Genomic DNA, 18,234 nt, shown 5'->3' with positions numbered 1-18,234 from the left:
TCAATGAAAGCATCACTGTTGGAAGGAGAGACCATCCATCCTTCCTGTGCAGGCTCAGAGAAAACTAGGCATTGGAAAACAGCAAAAAAAATTGCCCCTGACTTTCCAATATGAAACAAGAAAAAAATTTCTAAGTTAATTTAATGAATAGTCTGTGCAGAATCTATTTTCTTTAATAAGAAACAGTCCCTGTCCTTCAAAGACTCTATATTGTACTTCTGGGGACAGGACCAACTCACATTATTAGAGAAAAATGTAAGATAATTTTCTGCTTATGCACTCATTCATGTGGTTCACGCTCAGACCTGCAAGAGTTAGAAGGGGGAGATACAAACTCTTGTTTGGAGGGTTTGGAGCACTTAACTGTATTAGTTATCTAAAGTTGAGTAACAAATTACCCTGAACACAGTGGCATCAAACAACAACCATTTATAATCTCACAGTTTCTTTGGGTCAGGACCTGGGTGTAGCTTGGCTGGTTCAGTCTCTTGTGAGGTATTCATCAAGCAGTCAGCTGGGCTGCAGTTGTCTCCAGGCTCTGCTGGAGGAGGATCCACTTCACACTCACTCCTGTTGGAAGGCCTCCACTACTCCCTACATGGATCTTGCCATGGGGCTGCCTCATAACACAGCAGCTGGTTTCTGCCAGAGCTAGCAACCTGAGAGAGAGCAAGAGAGAGCAAACCCATAAATGGAAACCATAGTCATTTTATAACCTAATCTCGGAAGAAACATCCCATCATTCCTGCCATCTTCCTTTCATTCCAAGTGGGTCAATCAATCCAGCTCACATCAAGAGAGTGAATATGAGGATATTAGGTTATTGGGGGCCATCTTAGAAGCTGGCTCCCATAGTAGCCAAAGGCAGTGTACCCTAGAGCAAGGGTAGGCAAACTACCCATTTTTTGCAAATAAAGCTTTATTGGAAAACACCCAAGGCCATTTGTTCCCATTGTCAAAGATGTTCTTGTGCTATGACAGCAGAGTTGAACAGTTGTGATAAAGACTATACCTTTCGCAAGCTTAATATATTTACTATCTGGTCTTTTTCAGGAAAAGTTGCTGAGCTGTACTCTAGTGCAGTGCTTCTCAAAATTTATGTCCATGAGAGTCACCTGGGGATCTGGTTAGAATGTGGATTCTGATTCTTAAGGTCTGGGACAGGGCCTGAGATTTTGTGTTTCTGACGAGCTCTGGGCGATGCTGACACTGCCAGTCCAAGGACCTCACTTAGTAGCAAGGCTCTAGTGGACCTTGAGGGGTGGTCAGAGCTTGGGTAGGGCGGAGCACCTTCCACGTAGGGGGAGATAGCATGAGAAAAGATTAGAAAGGGAAAAAACACGGCTGTTGGGTGAGAATAGGAATATTGGGATGTCTGAAGTAGAGGACAAGGCCATACCCTCTTAGTAAAGAGGGATTATGGAGAGCTCCACTTAGGTTTAGGAAATGAAGAAGGCACTAGAGAAAACAACATGGTTTTGATTCTTTTTCTTATCTCAAGACACACATTCCTTAAAAAAAAAGAAAGAAAGAAAGAAAAGAAAAAAAGGACGAGACTATAGTCAATTATTTAGCCAACAAAAACACCAGAATCAAAAAGAGAGAGAAATAAATAGATAAATAAATCCCATGCACATTTATTTAGTACCTACTTTGCATTGCTGCTGAGACAGGTGCTGGGAAAAGAAGATGAATCAGACAGTCCGTCTTTATCACTCAGGCAAGCGATGGACAGAGACATTTAGTACATGAGAGTGTGATGCATTGTGATAAGTATTTTTAATGGAGGCATCTACTTGGTACTGCCAAAAAACAGAGAAGGAACTGGGTCTTGAAGGATGAGTAGGAGTTCATTATGCTGGGTAGATAGAGAGGAATTTGAAAATGAGGAATGTATAGAGGCACAACAGAGCAGAGGTGAGGGAGAAGTTGTATAGGACTGAAGCATGGAATGTGTGTCAGATGGGGAGACAGGGAAGGGAAAAGGTGGCGCCAGACATGAAACTAGGCAGACAGGTAAGAAAAAGGCTGTTAATGGCCTCAGATACTGCAGGAAGTCTCCACCAGAGGGTATCAGACAGCCCTTGTAACGTTCCTGGCACATATAAGTGCTCAATTACCATTAGGTGTGCTTCAATTTTACAAAGATAATGCCAACGGCAATGTGGATGATTTCACATCTGGGAAAGCTGAGAAAAGGGAGGATCATCATTCATTTGGGCCACAGGTGAATTTGTTTCTGGGATCTTGAAATCAGGATTCTGAAGCAACCCACTCGAGTTCATGGGACACACAGTTTGCACCATAGCTTCTCCCTCCCCATTGACACCCTGGCCTTGCCTGCTCCTGGGGGCATGGGGCGTGGGGCCTACAGAGGAGAAAGCAGCTGTTCAGCTATTGTGACTGTCTTTATCCCTGGAGCACTGACAAAGACTTTGCAAGCAGAGAACCCAAATGGAGGCTTTGCATTCATCCCTTTCGGCTTCACTTGGCTTCACTCCCTTGGGCACCACCAGGGGCATGTTGGGTACACATTTCCCAGCATGGCACACAGCTGCTGCTCTGTGATGGCCTGTTTACTTGTCTGTCTGCTCTTCAGACAAGCACAGTCCCCTTTAATCTCTTCAGGGGCAGAGACTGTGTCCAGCTAACCACATCCTCAGCAACGAACCCAATGCTGGGCCCAGAGAAGTTCCCTAGAAAATAAGTTAAATGAGTGAATGCATGGAAATGGGGCTACTAGGGAAACGGACTTTGGCCCAGTGGTTAGGGCGTCCGCCTACCACATGGGAGGTCCGCGGTTCAAACCCCGGGCCTCCTTGACCCGTGTGGAGCTGGCCCATGCGCAGCGCTGATGTGCGCAAGGAGTGCCCTACCACGCAGGGGTGTCCCCCGCGTAGGGGAGCCCCACACGCAAGGAGTGTACCCGTAAGGAGAGCCGCCCAGCGCGAAGGAGGGAGCAGCCTGCCGAGGAATGGCGCCGCCCACACTTCCCGTGCCGCTGACAACAGAAGCGGACAAAGAAACAAGACACAACAAATAGACACAGAACAGACAACCGGGGGAGGGGAGGGGAATTAAATAAATAAAAAATAAATCTTTAAAAAAAAAAAAAAGGAAATGGGGCTACTACTATTTCCTACCTTACAGAGTGTTTGGGAAGATTAAATGAACTAATTTAAGTAAACTGCTTAGAATGTTGCCTAGAATATAGTGCCACAAAAGTGCTTGCAAGAGCATTTCCAAAGGGCATTTTGGAAGGAAACCTTAGAGAGCTTATTGTTTGTCCGTTGACCAATATTACAGAGGGACATTGTAGAGACAGCTCCTTTTTTGAAAAGCATTTCCAGTTGTGAGGCTTAGTCAGTGAGGCAGAAGTGAGAGCTCTATAACTGGGCATTCCTGCAAGCTCACCCTTCCAGGGCAACATAGCACCCAAAAGCCAGACTTCCCACCCCTTGTCTCACTTCGTCTCACCCAAAGATAAGTACTGTACCGGTCCTTTACAGAACGTTTGTCGTCCTTCATCTCTTCCACGGCCTTCACAACAAAACTACCAGGCAGGAGTATTTTACAGACAGGAAAAAATGGGTCCAGAGGGGTGAAGTAACTTTCCTTAAGTCACACAGGCAGTTAAAGGCAAAGCCAGGCTTCAGGTCCAGGTAATTTCACCACAGTGCCCGCCCCACGGATGGGGTACTGGTCCAGATTTGGACATGCCTTTATCGGATCTAAACTTCAGCCCAGGAACAGTGCCAACATCGCTGGACTCCTAGATTGAGATTATAAGGCAGGAGAACTGACCTGGGCAGGTGTGACCGGGAAATGGCCCTGGCGGATCCCCAGGTGGAAGGCGGGAGGATGAGGACACGCACTTGGTTTGCGCTCTGCTCCACCTGCTGGCGTTCGGCATCGCTCAGCTTGCTCTCAGCCTGTCAGTCAGTCATTTGTCCCGCCTGGGGAAGCCGGGAGATAAAAAACAGCAGGAGAGAGTTCTGGAGCGGAGGCTTCCTATTTTCAAGTGAAGCCGGGAGCTCTCCTGTCGGCGTGGGGTCCAGATGAATACCAAGCAGCAGCCGCGGAGGCAGAGAGCGAGCAGCGAGCAGCGAGCACCGGAGCAAAGGACAACGGAAGGAGCAGCGTGGAACAGCCCGAGAGGGGCTCGTGGGGGCAGATTGGAGCTGACCCAGCCTCAATGAGCTGGGACAAACTTCCTAACTAAATCTTTTCCTCAGGGAGGGGTGGGGCGCCTTGCCTGGCATGCAGCTCAGTTGCCCAGGGGAGGGGACTGAGCCAGCAGGGCATGGGGGTGCCAGCTGTCAGGGCAGGGGTGCGCTCCAGACACGGAGCAGACGATGGAGCCCAGCAGTGGAGGCAGAGCTGCTTCTCAAACTCCAGAGGAAGGGGTGAAGAGAACACCAGCATCACAGTGGAGTCAAACCAGCCGTTCTAATACAAGGTGGTGGCAGCTCTATACACTGTGGAGTCTAGTGAGCTGTTGTTTTTTTTACTGCTGACCTGCCTCTTCTGCTGGGGTAGACAAGCTCTGAAAGCCTGATCATCTACATCTACAAGACTGCGATAGTAATAGTTCCTACCTTGCAGTATTGTAAGGAATAGAAAAATAGGCACTTTATATACCTACATCCAGAAGAGGCAGGAACTCACTGAGTACTGGTTGAAGAAAAAGTGACAGCTATAATCACAATAATGTGAAATATTACAGATGCCAATTGAACCATCCAACCCAAGGGAGATTTTCCACCTTAGTAATGAAATTCCCTGCAAAGACCAGTTACGCTTAGGTCCAGCCTCATCATGGGCAAAGCAAGTATAAACGTTTAAGAGATATTGGGCCTTAGCCCTCTTTGTAAACCTCACCATCTAGTCCATCCTGACATCCACCAGCAGGGACATCTTTGGATAAGGCTGTCTTGAGACGAGAAGCCCCTTGTTAACATATAAACCCGACATCTCATCCAGAAGGGTACTCCATATGGGCACAATTTTGTCTGGTTCCAATTCCCTACAGTTTTCCTCATGCAACAGATTGTCCCAAAAGGCAGTCCTCACTAAACAATTCCTGTGCGCCCCCTCCTCCTTTCTCCTGGGTGCCTCCCTTTTCCCTGTATCTATTACAAGAATTTTATTCCCTTTAATTTACTCGCTGCAAACTGCTCGGCTTGAAGACTGTTATTCCATGGCTCTGTGAATGGAGCGTCGTGAGATTTCAGCCCACTTGCTCTGCACGCAGAGCTCATTCTGCTGCGGAAGAGCTGCCCTTGCACAATGGAAGGCAGGAGCCACCTGCCCTGGGCCTAAGGTACCTTGTGAAATACCTAATCATGCAGCTTCTCATTTGTACAGAGATTTACAGTTTCCAGAGCAGAGTCATTTCCATTGGCTCATTTTCATAAATACCATAAAAGAAGGCATAATACTTTTCATCCATACAGCTCTTTTTCCATTTACCAAGTACTTTCATATATATTACCTAATTTATAGATAATATATGATAATACCCTAAATATGAATTGATTCCTTCCATGTGAATAGTCTATTACAACCCTTTACTGAATAAGAGCACTGGCTGTTTGTTCCTTCCACACTGAGCGCCGAGGCGTAAGCCCTAGCCTGTGGGCGAGGACTCCGTTCTTAGGTGCTTTTGCTCTGCAGCAGCAGCCTTCCAGGTGTCCCTTCAGCTGGGCCAAAGAGTCTCTTCTTTGGGAGCCTTCCATTCCTTCAGCCCTGGGCCCCTAGCTCTGCCTGTGACACTGGTCTCCAGTCGTCCGTGTCAATGCCCCAGAGCCCCAGGACAAAGAGTGGTTCTTCTGCCCCACCTGCTTGGAAGGACTCCATCAGCTCATGCACAGCATACATGTGGCCACCAGGGACCCAAGGAGAGATGGACATTTCAAGACTGGCAAGACTCTGTAACTGGCCGAATATTTAGGGGATCATGCTGGAACTCTTAAAAAAGGGAAAAAAAAGAAACTTAAAGATTGTCCTTGGTTCTTCCAGTAGATCCAGTCCATCCTCCTGATTGAAACCTTTGTCATCTTTAACAAGGACATAGTTGATTGTGTCCCCCACATGCATCTTTTTTTTTACCCACCCTGGAACTCAACATTCCAACCATTCTAACCTACTTACATTCCCCTAAGTTTCAACAGTTGGCCCTCATCTGGGCTTTTGTACATGCTCATCTGTCTGCCTGGGACCCTCTCACCTCCTCTTTTGTCTTTCTAACTTATTGCTTTACATTGTTTTTCCTGGAAACAGACTCTGAGCCAGGGAACTGAATGTAGAAGATGTACTGAGCAGAACTCTTGAGAGATAGACCTGTAAATTGCTGTGAAAGGCAGGATTGAGCAGTAGGAGGCACTGACTTGCAATGTAATTTCAACCAAGGTATCAGTAGACCCTATGGGGAGCTCTGGAGCTGGGCTAACCCTTCAGAAATGTCCTGAATTGAGGCAAGGGCTAAGGTCTTTGTATCCCTGCATCAGCCTGGAAGAGAGAACCTGGGTGGGGAAGTTCCCTTTGGCCCAGGATAATTCCCAGTGAGGGAAACAGCTATGAACGTTCAGTAGCCAATATTCCCAGCATGCGGGTTGGAGGTATCTGCACTGAAGAGGGGTTTTGAACAGAGTACCCCAGCATTTACTACACCAGCAGTTCCCAAACTTTCCTACACATTTAGGAGCACTTGGGTTGCTTTTCAAAATCCTAATGCCGAGATTGCTCCCCATTCCTTTTAAATTAAAATCCCATGCCTAGTCTATTCTTGTTGAATTAGTCTGCAGTTGCAACCTGGGCTTTGGGAATTTTCAAAGCTCCCCAAGTAATTCTAATGAGCAGCAAACTTTGCTACACACTGTCTATGCTCCTCTTTCAGTAAAAAATGTTTCCAATGAGAATCTTTCCCTGACTGCTCCAGGACTGTGCTATGTTTCCCCTCCCGGGTTCCCTGTATTGCTTATCATAGCACTCACCACGCTGGGTTGTAATTGCCTGTTGTCTGTATTCAAACTTGACTGACCTCTTCGAAATCAGTGTCTGTACTTTGGTCAGCACTGTGGCCCATGCCTCAGCTTCACAGTGTTTGGATGTATGAATGAAGATATGAATACATGAATGAATGAATCAATATATGAATAAATGAATGAGTTTGGAAATTATATATGAAAAAAAAGAGAGAAAGAGACCGGAGAGCTCTACCATGTTTGCAGTCCTTAGCTTGTTATATTAGTTTGACATTGCTGCATAACAAATTATCACACATTTAACAGCTTAAAACAACCCTTATTTATGATCTCACAGTTTCTAAAGGTCAGAAATCTGGGCATGGAAACTGGATCCTAGTCATGTGACCACATCCATAGACAGTTCACAATGTGGCTGTTTTCTTTCTTCCAGACCAACAGGAGAATGTCTCTGGTGCTTCCTCTTCTTTTAAAGGCTCACCTGATTAGGTCAGACCCACCCAGGATAATATCCTTTTTAATTCAAAGTCAGTTGTTTAGAGACCTTAATTATACCTGCAAAATGCCTTTTGCCAGAAAACACAACATAATCATGGGAGTGCTATCTCAACATGTTCACAGGTTCCCAAACATATTCAAGGGGAAGGGATTATATAGGGGTATATACACCAGAGGAATCTCGGAGGCCATCTTGGAATCCCACCCTTCACACTGGACCACACGTCCATTTCCTCTCTGCCCGGTACTACTTTCCTTCCATTTTCTTTCTCAACCACCAGGACTTGGAGGCTCTCTTTCTTTGCCAAGGCTGCATTTAGCTGGCAGCACAATTACTAAAAAGGGAAAGCCAAGGAAAGGGTTGGACTACCATCAGCTCCACTGCCCTTCTCTCTCTCCCCTGTGAATGAGGAGAATTCCCTTCTGTGCCTTGCTCTTAATCAGGCTTTTCTAGGCCATACTGCATTCCTTGCGCTGCTGCCTCCCTGCATGGAACTCTCTTTTCCTAATTTATTTTCAGCCCTGAAGCTGAGCTCAAACGCAGCATCTGGTTCTGTTTTTAAAACAAAGCTCTGGCTGAGTCAGGTAGAGAAGCACAGAAGTCAAATGCAGACTTGTCCCCAAGGTCACTGAGTCACAGCCCAGCTTTCGTTCTTCCCTGCCCGCTCTGCCTCTCCCCTGCACTCGTTGTAAACACACAACTTTTATTCACCTGGGCCTATAACAAGGTCCTGGAGTTATTGGGTCTGCAGCTGGGTCAGAGCCACTGGGCTTCTGAGGCCCCACCAGGCCCCAAATCCACTCAGAAATTCTACATCCATACAAGGAAAATAGACACTGAGGAAAACGTGACTTGTAAGGCCAAAGCTTCACATTTAGCGTTCCCTTCTCATGAGCAAAGTGCCTGTCTGCAACTCCCTGGGCTCACCGTTCCCTATCCGGAGACTCAGGTGACTGATGTGTTATAGGAGAAGCTAAACTGCCCTCAAAGCCCTACAGGAAGGAGACCCGCTTTCATGACCTCCAGGGATGAGAAGGCCCCTTCGAGCCTTTGAGCCCCATCAGACCTGTTGTTCTGACTTTGCTGTTGTTTTCATTTCGGTTCAAACCTCAGTAAGTCTGAGGCTACCATGGAATGAGAATTATCATCATATGGGAGGCAAGACAGGCATGTCCTATGTGCTGTCGAAAGTCTCCTCAGGTGATGAAAAAGGCTGCCAGTACATGTCTAATGTCCACCACCATGGGTATTGTGTTTTCTGGGGCAATTTCACTTTCAAATATTCTGTTGTGTTATACCATAATTTATGTTTGTCAAACTAGTTCGATCTTTGTTCTAAAAATATGGTCACAGTAACTACATGGCAGGTTGGTTGGGGGTTGGGTGGATGGGAGAGGGAGGTGAGCAAAGGAGACAGGTCTACTTTCTGCAAAGAGAAACCATAAGAAAATCTCGGTTCTTCCTTCCCTTTCTGCCAATGTCTCTAGCTAGCCCCACTCGAAAAGGATCTTGAGCACACATGAACCAGGACACAGAAGGCATCTGACGGCCAGAAGAGGTGATGCCAATTAACCACTGAACAGGGGCTAGCCCATTTCTCCCCAGAAGAGCCTAGTTCAGAGAAAGTCCCCTCAAGGCATGGGACCCAGGGATGCTGAATGAAAGCAGCTATGCTGATAAAACTGGGGCCATGGTCGGAGGCTCCCAAGGGGTAGGGTGTGAGGGGAAGTGAACAGGGACAGCAGATGCACAACATAGGCAGGTCCTAACTTTAGCTGGGGCGCAGAGGAAATCACGAGATTGGTAAAGGAGCAGGGACAAAGTAGATGATCATCCACTTAGCTCCCGCCAGCCCTGAAAGGAAAACCCAGCCTACCACAAAACACTTGACAAGTGTGGTCCCGAGAGCTACGCCGAGCCCATATGAAATGGTCAAAAATCTATGCCGACCCATATGAAATGCTCAAAGATGTCAGTTATTGTTGTTGCAATTACTATTATCATCCACGAGGCATGCCTTTCTTTGTTATTTTTAATTGGAGGGGAGGATTGCACCACTCGTAATTTCTACTCTGAAGAATTATTTTCCTGCCTCGTCTTTATATATTTGGAATGGAAAAACAAAAAACCCAAAAACTCAAACTAAACATGTGTTTGGAAAGATCCGCACATCAACCTCAAGAAGCCAGAGCCCGAGGCATGTGCTTTGTGAGATGTGGAATTAAATAGGTTTTGCTCCTGGTTAATGTTTCCTCTGTTGTTGTTGCTGTTGTTTTTCTCTTTAATTATGATCAAATGACCTTGTTACATAAAGTGTGGTTGCCTGAATATGAGCGACAGAAGGCTGAGCAAAGAGAGTTTAATGCCCTAATCAAATGCAAGCTACCACCACATTAATATGGTGCATATTATTGATAGATGAGGATAGCAATGGTTCCATGTGCAGTGTGGTAACTGGCAGTTCCCTGAAGCCAGTACTCAAGGTATTTCTTTCATGCAACTAGGTTTTGAATCTCCTCCTCCTTGCCCTGTACCCGTTCTCTGGCAGCTATAGACTCCCTCAATGGAGTCTCCTCTGATATCACATCCCTTCTCTGCTTAGCTTCAAACTAGGGCATGGGATGTCCTGCTTTTGATAGTAGGAAGAAAAACACAAGAGTAGAAGAAGGATTGAAGATACGTAATTTAGGGTAACACTAGCGCTGAAGCTGATGCACACCCTGCAACAAAAGTCTATTTTGTACTCACATGACAGCCCAAAGGGGTGGTTGCTCCTCAGTAGACAGTTTTCCTCCTTGTGGTTATCAAGACTCCCCCATCCTCCGAGTCCCCTGCATCCGGCTGGCAGACGGAGGAGAGAGGGGGAAAGCCGCCTCGACTTACCTTCCTGACCTGGGAGTGATGCACATCACTCAGGCTCATAGCCCATCTGGGAGAACTTGTCCTGGATGTGAGTGGCTGACAGATGGAGCCCATGGTGGGGCAGCTGCTCCTGGCAACAATTTTATACATGCAAGGGGTTGCACAAGTTTTTGGCGGCCAAGTTAGCCATCTCCATTATAAGGTATTTTACAAGTCCCAGACCAGACTGTTCTGTTTAGCTTCGTGATTATTACCTAAAATAAGCACTGACGAATCCAAGGGACCAGCTAGTGGTACTGATGAGGTCCTGGGGCAGAACACATGTCTGAAGCCCAGGAAATATCAGGAGCATGTCTTCTTGCAGAAAGTGGAAGCCTATTTCTTTCACAAGACCCTCCAAGAGTAGTTACTCCAAGCACCAGGGACCCAGGCTTGGAACCTCCTTAGACCACAACTGCCTATTTGATTGCCCTTCACAGCAAGACCTTGTTACGCAGATAATGGTTTATCCAAGAGAATGCACAATTGGAAGCAATTGTTGTTCCCCAGCTAACAGGATATCTGTCATGCTCCAGTAAAAATATCAGATTATCTGAACTAGTTAATTCAAAATCCATAGTTCCTGGTCCTTTGCCTTTCAAATTAATGACATTTTCTGTAATTGACAGTGTGGAAGAGGGTGACTGGGCAGGCGACCGAGCACAGGATCCCTGGGAGGAAGCGCCTTCCATCCCCCAGGCCTGCCCTGGAGGGGAGGGAGGGCAGGAGCAGGGGAAAGCAGCGGTCCAATACACCTACTGGAAATGGAGATTCAACTTCACTTTTCTTCTGAGGGACTCTTAAGAGGAACCAAGGAGGAAAAGAAAAATGCCTAACGAACTGTGCCACAAGAAAATCAGAAAAGGGAGGGCCTCACGGCAGGCTTTGTTCTGTTGGCGCTGCCCCTTCTAAGCCCCTGGCCTGGGCAAGAAGGACTTGAGGTCCAGGAGCCATCGGAGATGCCACCATTTACCATCTGGCTAAATGTGGGCAAGTTACTTAACCCCTGTGTGCCTCGGTTTCCTCATGTGTTAATGTCAGATAGTAACTCCCTCATGGGGTTAGTATAAGGATCGAATGAGTTAACATTTGTGAAATGCTGAGTGGCACTTAGGACATAGTAAGACCCACGCAAGTGTTTATAACAGACAAATTGGATGAAAACTCCTGTTCCCCTTTCCAATAGCTAGGAGATCTTGAGCCTGTTCATTTAAACCCTGTTTGTAAATGAAGATCATTTTGTCCCCTGATTGAATAATCTCAGGGGTGATGGGATTATCTGAGACTATGAATGCCGAAGTGCCTTGCCCAGTGCCTGGCACAGAGATGGTGGTTAATAAATGTTAAGTGCTACCTTGAAGTGAATGTTTCAAGTATTCCCAGATCCCAGCAAGACCGAAAACGAGACTTCAGTAAACAGTGCCAGGGAAGCTCCATGTGTGTCAGCCCCAAGCCACCGAGAAGAACGTGTGCCAGCCAGCACTTTAATTTTTACTTATTTCACAGATTAAGGAGCCATGTGTGTACTGAGCTCCCACCCAGGTTATTAGAGAGACATATGTAGCACATCAACACAGATTGGCAGGGTGGGAAAACAAGGAGAAGTTAGGGAATACCTGGTGAAAGGTATTTAAATAAGTGAGATGGAGTTGGCTCCAACAGACTGCAGTAGCAAGATACCAGAGTATTAAAATAGCACAGAGACATATGCTACCATTTTTGAGAATCTGAGGAGGTACTCAAAAATCAAGCGTGACAAGTCTTCCTATTTTAATAACAGGAAGACATATGAGAACACGAACTTCTCTGTATAGAAAAGCAATGCAAAGACATCCTAAAATCAATTTCAGAATCCCTCGAAGAGAGCAGGGTGTTAAACATCAGCCAGCAGGATTGTTTAAAGACTCTCTTCTGAAGTGTAATCCACTATCTCCCTGTGCCACAGCGATGGCTTCCTTGATCTGGGAAAGTGACACAATGTAACAACCAGGAGCCTTATTAAGACTTCTTAATTCTGTTCCGCTTCCTGAGGGATTTTTAAAAAGATAGAGTTTGGATGTGTGAGAACTAACGTGACAGCATATGTCAAATGCCTGATGCAACACGTGGTTCACAGCAGGCATAGATGGCACCAGGATGCCCGTGCCTATTGCACTGTCTTGACCTATGAGCTCGGCTGGTAGTGGTCTTAGAACGAGTCCTTGCGGCGTTCACCAGGATGGACTATTGCTTGGTTTTGAACTTAGAGTTGGGGTACACCTCAGTAACATTCTGTTCCCCCAGTACTGCACCCAGTAAACCTAAGCTCTTGGGTATCAGGGATCATCTTTTCTGCCTTTGTATCCTAAGAACACCTTCATTCATTCAATGGTCAGTAAACATTCAGCGAGCACTTACTATCAGCCACTGTGCAGACACTAGAGGAAAAAATATGGATATATGGGATACGGGATACATAGTCCAGCTAGAGAGGCAGACATCAAACATTTAGTCAAGTTTTGTGGGTGCTTATATATCTCCATATGGGGTACAGTGGACATATAGAAAGGAGGGGTCAATTTTAGCCATGGACATTGAGAAAATGTCAGAGAATGCGACCTTGATCTGTACACAGATTGATGAGTGGCTGTTTGCCTGCCTTATTACTTTATTCAGTCAATCTTTACTTCTTTTGTGTGTGTGTAAGAGAGAGAGGGAGAGAAAGAGAGAGACAGAGGGAGGGAAATTCTTGATAAGTGGGGAAACTTTCATGCCCTTTGCTGCACCTTGCTGAAGCTCTTCCTCAGCTGGTCAGGGCAGGTAGTAGGCATGGACGAGTGAAATTCTTGGCTGCATTGAAAGCAGTAGACCACATAGGAACTGGGAGGCTAGCCCTCCAGGATCAGTTAGAACTCTGCTTTCGTGCAGTGCACTGTAGAGGGCATCCCCAATGGTGAAGGTGTGAAATGTGGTGAGGATTCTGCCGAGAGACACAGAGAGTTGAAACTTAAGAACTGTGCTGAAAGTCCGAAGAATCTAGGGTTATTTGGCAGAAGATGTCTCCCATCGATGGCCTGTTCTCCATAGGATGAGGTCTAAACACAAGACCCTTTGCAATCTCTTCCAACTCCATGCAAGACTGATAAGCAATCCCCTTACACACACCACCAGCTGTTCCCAGGCACACCGAGTTACTCACCCATTCCCTGAGAATCCCATGTTGATCCACAGGCAGTGAGGTAAATGGTAAAAGCCAGCCTGCCTGGATTTAAATCCACACTCTGTTATTTACTAGAGGGAACCATCAGCAAGTCATTGCTTCTCGCTGTACCTCAGGTTCCCCACTCTAAAATGGGACTAGTAATAGTCCCACTTCATGGAATTGCTATGTGGCATAAATGCATTGATGTCTGGAAAGTGTTTAGAATAGTGCTTTCCATGCAGTAGGTGCTGGATAAGCATTTGACTTTATTATTTCTCTCCACCGGGGGAATTTTACTTACATACAAAAATCAGTTCAAATGTCACCGGTTATGTGGAGTGCTTGTCACTCCCTCCTCGAGGTTCCCACAACTCTGCATCGACTCCTCAGCACTGTGCGCAGCGTCTTTGTCTTCTGCACTAGATCATGAACCCTTGGGGGCAGGCAGGGAGGACCAGTCATCTCTTCACCCTTGCCTGGCCCAGAATGTGTCAACGAGCAGGCAATCCATAAATGGTCACTGAATAAATAATGGGTGTGGGCAAGAAGGGAGGAAGGCGCACACGTCGACACACCTGCAGGGATAATGCAGAAGACAGGGGTGATCTCCCAGTGGTCTTCAATACATGAGGTCTCACCTAGAGCACGCGTCAGGCTAATTGTCAGCAACTCTAAAGTAGGAGGGACTTAGATTCGTTACAGCGAAGAACCTCCTGACACTGAAATATTTTAAACACAGCAATTTGCTCAGTCCTCCTCCAACAGCCTAGCCTTTAGAAAGAGACCAGATTTTTTTTTTTGTCTGTTATCACTAAAGCATTGTCCAGCCTCCATTCAGAGTCCCAGGTTTTAATGGCAAAGGTGGAACAGATACATGACATGTAATCCTTAACAATAGAGAGCAAGTGGGTCATCAGAGGGGGTTTAAGGCGCCATGGGGCACTTTAGCTTTCAGCACATGGCCAGACATAAACAGAGAGGCGATAAACAGCAACCAGGAGCTCAGCATCGGACACTGCTGGTTTCACAGGCCTGCCCAGGCCCACCAGCCAGTCGGCTCTCAGCTGCAGGGATTGCCCTATGAGAACATCCATCCTCCCCAGACAGGGGCTGGTTTCTCTGGTCAGAAAGCTCTGTTCATGCATCACTCCCCCCAAAAAATGTTTTTTCACTCCGGCCGACCTTTGCAGACCACTCTGCTGCAGAATTACCTCCACACTGTCAGGCTCTGTCCAGGAGCCAATGCTGGGGACGATGAATCAGCTCCCACCCTAGATTAACATTCAGACAGAGGCCCTGGTGATGAATATTTTAATATAATGTTTACTGTTTACCCACATGAATGGAAAGAACTTGCATCTGCCAGCGCCACCTGTGCCCGTAGAACTGCAGCCCGAACAGTCGCATCCCTGGAGAGCCCAGCTGTGTGGAGGAGAGACGGGTGGTGTTGGAGGGAGAGGAGGGTGGGAGAGGGGAGGAGAGGGGGCGCCAGGCCTGGTGACAGTGCGAGAAACGAGAGAGTGGGAGGCGCAGGCCGCGAGATGGGAAGAGGGAGCAGACAGAATCGGAAGGAGGAAGCAAGGGGGATGGAACTGAGGCTGTGAGCGTGCGCAGCCAAGAAGGGAGGTAGAAGCAAGCCCCGCTGAGTGTGCCTCAGGCTGTGACACCCACGAGGACGGGAGGCGAGCACAGCCCAGGTCTGCCTTGAGTGCCCAGAACCTGTTTCAGAGGACTAGGCTTCTTGTTTAAGTCCCACAACTGTCTGTGACCATGCCGTGTCGTGGAATCCTGGCTGATGGCTAAAGCCATCCCCTTGCTGACTGGCTGCTTCAGTCTGTGGACGTTGGGCACCAGGGCCTCTACCCCAAGCTCCACACCTCAACTTGGAAAAGAGAAAGGCTAACCATGGAAACCAACTCAGAGTAGGGGGTGAAAAGGGTCATTCACAACCATATTTCAGAATATTTTTGATTTGGAAAAGGCCTGGAAGGGGGCCCAGCAGAGGCTGTTTTGGCTGGAAGGGTAGCCATGGAGGATGGGAGATCACCTTTCTGAACATGGCGGAGTAAGATTCTTCAGGGCTCTGTCCTCCCACAGAAGCTCCAGAAAACAGTTAAAAGACTACAGTAAGAAGGCTAGCACCAAATCAAGAAAAAGCCTCCTTAAAAGTGGTAAAATCTCCTGGTGCCCTAGCAGGCTTCCCCCCACGCTGCCCCCAGCTCAGCATGGGGCAGGCTGGCATTCCCTGTGCAGACCCCTGGTCCAGTTCCAGAGGGAGCAGAGTCAGTCTTTTGCACATATTTGGAGCACCTGTGTCCTGCCCAATCTGCCTGGTAGTGGCCTGAGGGGCTCCCTGTGCCAGAAGCTGTCCTGCCTGGAGAAGGCCGTTCCCAGAGCTCTCCTACAGAATGCTGTAGACAGCAGTTAGCCTACCACTGCCTGGGGCAAGGGACCATGGGCGGCAGAGCCAGTGCAGGGCCCAGGAGCACCAGGACACTGCTTCCTAGGGAAGAGGGGACCTTTGGGACTGTAGGAATGGGGTAATTCCTAGGACTACTTGTGCATGCCCAATGCCAGATAATGTGCAGAAGGGATCTGGGAGGCCCCAGTGATTGGGCCTGGAGCTAGTCTCTAAACAGATCATGTGGTAAGCCATGAAGGAGACACACGCCAATCTGCGAAGACTGGGAAAAGTGTGTTCTTTCTCCCTCCTCCCTCTGCCCCCTTTTGTTAGCTTCCGGCAATCAAGGAAAGCTCTGTCATGCTACTAGCGTGATACAAGCTTAAGGAATAGATGTCTCAGAGTCTAGATTCCAGCAATAACACATCAAAATAAGAAAAAGTCTAGGTTTCAACAAAAGGTTACAAAAACATACAAAGAAACAGGAAGCCAAGACCTAGGCAAAGGAGAAAATTAAAGCACTCGCATCTACCAATGAGGAGAACCAGACCTGGCGCATACCATACGAAGACTTTTAAAAGATGGTCCTAAATGTGCTCAAAGAGCTTAACAGGGAAAAATAGGAGTAATACAGGAGCATTTTGGGGACTTGGGAATTGTCCTGAATGTCTGCAATGACAGAAATAGGACATTATAAATCTTGTCATAACCTACAGGATTGTGTAGGAGAGAGTGTAAACTACAATGTAAACTTTATCCACACTTAGCGGCAAAGCTCCAAAATGTGTTCATCAATCACAATGAATGTATCTTACCAATGAATAATGTTGTTAATATGGGAAAATGTGGGAGGTGTGAGGAGCAGGTCATATAAGAATCCCCTGTATTTTTCATATGGCTTTTGAATAATCTAAGTATCTTTTTTAAAAAAAATTCTTTTTTAAAGAACTAAACAAAAATATGGAAAAGAACTAAAGGAAATCAGAAAAACTGTAGATAAACACAATGAGAATATCAATAGAGAGATGGAAATTATGAAAAGGAACCAAACAAGCCAGAGACTACAGTTTTTTTGAAATTAGAAATTTAAAATTCTCTAGAGGGATTCAAGAGCCGATTGGAGCTGGCAGAAGAAAGAATCAGAAAACCTAAAGGTAAGACAATTGAAATCATTCAGTTGGAGGAGAAAGAAAATAGAAAAGTGAGCAAAAACCTGAGGAACCTGTGAGGAACCATAAAGTGAAACAATATATGCACTGTGGGAGTCCCAGAAGGAGAGGAAGGAGAGACAGGAACAGAAAGAATATTCAAAGAAATAATGGCTGACACCTTTCCAAATTTAACGAAAGACATCAATATACATACCCGAGATGCTCAATTAACTTCAAACAGGATAAACCCAAATATGCCCTGTCATATTATAATTAAAATGTTGAATGCAAAGAGAAAGAGAGGGAAGCGGACTTGGCCCAGTGGTTAGGGTGTCCGTTTACCACATGGGAGGTCTGAGGTTCAAACCCTAGATCTCCTTGACCGACGTGGAGCTGGCCCATGTGCAGTGCTGATGCGCACAAGGAGAGCCCTGCCACGCAGGGGTGCCCCCGAGTAAGGGAGTCCCATGCGCAAGGAGTGCGCCCTGTAAGGAGAGCCGCCCAGCGTGAAAGAAAGTGCAGCCTGCCCAAGAATGGCGCCACACACACGGAGAGCTGACACCACAAGATGACACAACCAAAAGAAACACAGGTTCCTGTTGCCACTGATAAGGATAGAAGCAGTCACAGAAGAACACACAGCTAATGGACAGAGAGAGCAGACAACTGAGGTGGGGAGGGAAGGGGAGAGAAATAAATAAAAAATAAATCTAAAAAAAACAAAAAACAAAGAGAAAAAGAAAGCCACAAGAAGACGCAATAAGATTAAGTGCTGATTTCTCATAGGAAGCCATAGAGGCAAGAAGGCAGTGGGATGACATATTTAAAGTGCTAAAAGCAAAAATTTGCTAACCAAGAATTCTTTATCTAGCAAAACTGTCTTTCAGAAAAGGCAATATTAAGCCATTTCCAGATAAACAAAAGTTGAGGAAGTTTGTCACCACTAGCACCTATGAGAGATGCTAAATAGAGTTCTGCTGGTTGAAAGGAAAGGACAATAGACAATAGATGGAAACTGTAAGAAGAAATAAAGATCTCCAGTGAGAGTAATGGCATGGGTAAATGTAAATGCCAGTACTATTGCATTTTTGGTTTGTAACTCAACCTTTCACTTC

General features: G+C 46.6%; 1 protein-coding gene across 1 annotated transcript in view; it reads left to right on the top strand.

Annotated features, from left to right (window-relative positions):
• TNR (tenascin R) overlaps positions 1 to 18,234 on the top strand; it is a 440,066-nt gene that overhangs the window by 246,571 nt on the left and 175,261 nt on the right. The window lies entirely within an intron of this gene.

Source organism: Dasypus novemcinctus, chromosome 13, assembly GCF_030445035.2.
Source record: "Dasypus novemcinctus isolate mDasNov1 chromosome 13, mDasNov1.1.hap2, whole genome shotgun sequence".
NCBI lineage: Eukaryota > Metazoa > Chordata > Mammalia > Cingulata > Dasypodidae > Dasypus > Dasypus novemcinctus.
The sequence above is the reverse complement of the archived record's forward strand: the minus strand, read 5'-3'. Positions and strand labels throughout refer to the sequence as shown.